The sequence below is a fragment of the Talpa europaea genome, assembly GCF_964194135.1.
Source record: "Talpa europaea genome assembly, chromosome: 6".
Classification (NCBI taxonomy): Eukaryota; Metazoa; Chordata; class Mammalia; order Eulipotyphla; family Talpidae; genus Talpa; species Talpa europaea.
The window spans coordinates 84,121,967-84,126,661 of record NC_140072.1 but is presented as its reverse complement, the minus strand read 5'-3'; positions in this window follow the sequence as shown (position 1 = coordinate 84,126,661).

Here is a 4,695-nt window from a genome sequence, read left to right as displayed (position 1 = left end):
TTCTTTGGCAAGACAAAGTGAGAAACTAGTGTTTACCTCGTCCAGTTTCCATGTTAAGCATGACACTACCTCGCTTAATTATCACAACCACCTAACAGATTTTATATCCACAAATCACTAGTGCTTTCTAGGAAGAAACATGGTTTGAAATGAGTAAATTAGTGTTTGGCATGCTAAGTTTAGAATAGCATCAAGAATATTTATACAAGTTAAATGAGTAGTGCTGAATAAATGGGAGTCCCTTCCTCTCTGCCACTCTGTTTTCAATTCCTGTCATTATGTAAATGAAAGTAATACTGTGTGTACTCAAAAACCAAAATTGAGAAAATCACATTAATGACTAACTTTTCTCTGTTCCTTAAATTTCACAGTAATTAAGCTGTGCTGTTTCTCTCCAATCTTTCTACCTAACGCCTTTCCCTGAAGTCTTTCGATCCTGGTTGTCTTCACTGGGAGTTTCTCCCCTGAAATACTAAAATCTGCTTGCTGCTGCATCTCTTGGCTCCTGCACTCCTCTCTCCTTTTACTAACATCAAAGTAATTGCTCTTGGAAGAGGCTCCACTCCCTCTGTCTTGTTATTCCCCAAAACAGCAGCAGAAACATTTCTATCCTTATTAATCACATAGCAAAAGCAATGTGCAAAAAACGTTTTTTGTTTGTGTTTGAATAATGGAATCTGTCATTACATCTCTACATGTTGCATTTCCACACTCTGAACAGGCGAGATTTTAGTACTCATGAACATTATGCTACTGGGGGGGGGGGGGACATCTTGACTTTCTTCCATAGTGATGATAGAACTTTCAATTTGCTGATTTATCAATTGCCTTGACTAAAGCGTAAGGTCTCCTTGGTAGAAACCACTTGCTTTGCTTTATTAGTTTGGTTTGGTTTTACTTTAATGCAACAGCATAAGCTCAGGTTTAGTGTGTCTGAGTGAACAATGGCACAAACTCAAGATTGATGCTTGGACCCATGGGTTGGTTTTGCAATCTAATTAACTGTCTGAAAACTCACAATTAGTCAACTAGCATTCACTGCCTCTCAGTCTGTGGCACACTTGCATTTTGCTTGCCTCTAAAAACATGCATCTGATTTCAAGACTGTCAGCAGTGCTTCTCTTCATTCTAACTAAGGTAGAAAGAGACATGCAGGGGTGGAGAGACAATAACTGCACTCTACCTGTTCAAACTTGACGGCATGTCCTTCTCATGTTTACATAATAAAATCTGTCTATGAGTGAATTATGTCAAATATGTATGAATGGTATTTTGCCTCCAGTAGTACCAGAAATCATAGAGCCTTCAAACACTGAGAATCAAAGACAGACACACAGTGCCAACCACCAGGTGATGTAGAGGGGAGATTTTCCCATTTTGTGGAAAAGGCAATAGACCTGATTTGAGTAATTCGCCCAAGTCATAAAATAAATTAAAGAAAACATGGAAATTAACACAAACGGGGCAACAAAAAGTAACATAGTTCTATTGAAGAAACTTATATTTCCACACATTATTTTGATGTTTTTCTTTTCCATTGAATGTCTATATTAGGCATAGTGAAGCTAAGTAATTAAGCAAATAAAGTTTGTGTTGAGTACACTTACAAAGAATCAAAGTTATTTAGTAGGAACTTTCTGAGGTTAGTCAACCTTAGCTTAATAATTTTAAAATTTAGAACTTTCTGGAAAGAAAAAGAAAGAAAGAGAATCAGAGGTAATCAGAGTATGTGTGATAAATTTTAAAATTGAGCACAGAGGTTAAATTCAAAAGATTCTGTTACTGGTCCTCTCTGTCTTGCCTCTTTGTTTCTAGGCTCTATTCCCTTTTAATCCCTATGTTGAATATCAGTCTTTACCTTCTCTTTGCCTTCTTCTTTTAGTTTCTATAGAGCAGGTGCTCTAAAGCCAAGATCCAGAATTCCAGGGCTGGATGAAGTCGGGGTGGGAGGAGCAGTTTATATTCATGAACTCCTGGAAACTGAAAGTAAACTTATATGTTAATGAACAGATGTGCATTTTATAGGGAAGAGGTTAATAACCTTGATAAAATTACCATAGCAATTCTACACAAAATTGAATCAATTTCTGCCATTAAAAAAATAGCACGGCCATCACAATGAGTCCTATTAAGAAATAAAAATGAAAACTGTTTTGTCTAGAAATACATGGAAAGCATTAGCAGAAAAAAGTGTCTGTGAGAAATAGAATGGCAAATTGTGCTACTACTATGCTAGCCACTGGGATTATATAAACTGCAGTAACAGTGACCTTGGGGATACATTGAAAATGGTAGGAAAATAACATGGAATTTGGTTTTGCAAATAATGTAATTACACAGCACTGTAACCACAAAAAATTATAACTGCCAGCTCAGGTCTTCCCAGAATCAGATTGCAAGACAAGATTAGATACGCAAAGCATATGTTAAAGGAAAAGTCTATGTTGGATGAAGAGAGAAGCCAAAGGCAAAGACTTCAACCTAGATACAATTGGGTGTGAAAAGAAGAGGGTAAAAGTTTGAGTAGGAACAACCTCAGATACCTCATTTGTAAAGTAGTCTGCTAGTTTTTGTAAATATTTTGCTTTGTTAAATCTGATACTATGAAAATGTCCAATCTTCAGTTAATTCCTTTGAGCTCTTATCATTTTGCTGTAATGGCAACATTTTATCTTTCCTTATGGATGAATTTAAACCTCTTGATGCAATCATCTACCAGTGACAGATTGTTTCATGTCCTAGTTATTATAAATAATGTTGCAATAAACACTGAAGAACATATACCTTTTTTAGCTGGTGATTCCATGTTCTTTACATAAACACCACAAAGTAAATTTGCTGGGTTATACAGTTTTTCCATTTTCAGTTTTGAAGGTAAAAATCATCACTTTACATTCCCACCAACAATGTGTTGAGTTAGGTTCTTCTTTTATACATCCTCCCCAGCACTTGTTGTTGGATGTCTTTTTTTTAAAAGATTTATTTGTTTGTTTGTTTGTTTGTTTATTTACTTATACAAGCACTGGGTACAGTCAGAAGTGCAGAGCGGGGAGCAGAACAGACAAACTGACGAAGTACACTGCTGAGGGGAGCAGTGGGCGCGGCAGGAGAGGTCTGTCATGCCATGTGGGACCCTTGCCAGCGGCCGGGGATCAAACCAGTGCTGCAGAGGCCATGGGCAGCCTCGCAACCCAGCGCTCAACCGCTGCACCACCAGGGAGGTCCTTGGAGGTCTTTTTAATATGAACAATCTTCCAGGTATGAGGTGACATCTCATTATGGTTTTGAACCTGTGTCTTCCTTATTAAAGTGATGAACGTGTTCCCATATTGACCTTCTGAATATCCTCTTTGAAAAATTGTCTGCTCAGATCTGCCACCCATTTATTGATTTGGTTGTTTATTCTTTTGTTATTAAATTGAATAAGCTTTTTATATATTTTGGATAACAGCTCTTTGTCAATTGTGTAATGTGTGAATATTTTCTTCCATTCATTTTATTCTACTTTTATTCTACTTATATATTTTATTCTACTTATATATTTTTTCACTGTGTAGAAGCTTTTTTAATTTGAGGTGATCCCAAATGTTTATTTTTGTTTTTATTTCCCCCTGCCATAGGGGTCATATCTCCAACCATCTCTATCACTGATGTGATGAAATGTATTGGCAATGTTTTCATCTATATATTTTACTATTGCAAGTCTTTTGGATTTTTTTTGTGTGTATGGAGTTAGAAAGCGAAACAACTTGATTCTCTCATATGGCCATTCAACTTTCCCAGCTCCACTTATTAAAGAGCCCCTCCTTTCCCCAAAGTGTGGTTACAGCACCTTGAATCATGAATTAAGTATTCAAATATGTGTGGATTTATTTCTGGGCTTTCAACTTTGTTCCATTAATCTGTGTATTTATTTTTATTATAATATCATATTATTTTAATTACTGTTGCTTTATGATATAATTTAAAGTCAGGTAGCAATGCCTCCAGTTTTCTCCTTTTTTCTCACTATTGCTTTAACCATTTGAGACCTTTTGTGGTCCCATATAAATTTTATTGTTTTTGTTTCATTTCCTTGAATAATATTGCTGGTATTGGGGCCTCCCTGGTGGCTCAAGGGGATAGTCTCTGGCTATGCAGCCATCCACAGCCATTGCACCATGAGTTTGATCCCTGGCTACAGAAGTGACCCACATGGCACAGAAGACCTTTCCTGACTCACCCGCTGCTCCCCTCAGCAGTGTATTTCAGTAGATCTGCCTGTTCTGCTCCCCATGCTCTCTAGTGAATCCTTTCACCCCCACACCTCTGGCCTGTACCCCAGTTCTAGTATGCATAAATAAATAAATCTTTAAAAAATATATTGCTAGTCTTTTAATGGAGATTTCATTAAATCTATTTCATTAAATCTTTTAGTAGAATAGTCATTTTGACAAACATGAAAGTGTTCATATTTAGAATCTACATTCATTTGGAGGCATTTATTACTTTTTAAAATAACCTGGCATCCCCCTATTTATCATTATCAGAAAACTTATCCAATATATTGTGAAATATATTGATATATATAGTTGCAGTACATCAGCACTTACAATCACACAAACTATCAATGACATCTTCATAATGCTATCTCAAAATAAGGACTGTTTTATGAACTTTAATATTTCTATTACATATTTTTACATATTATATGTA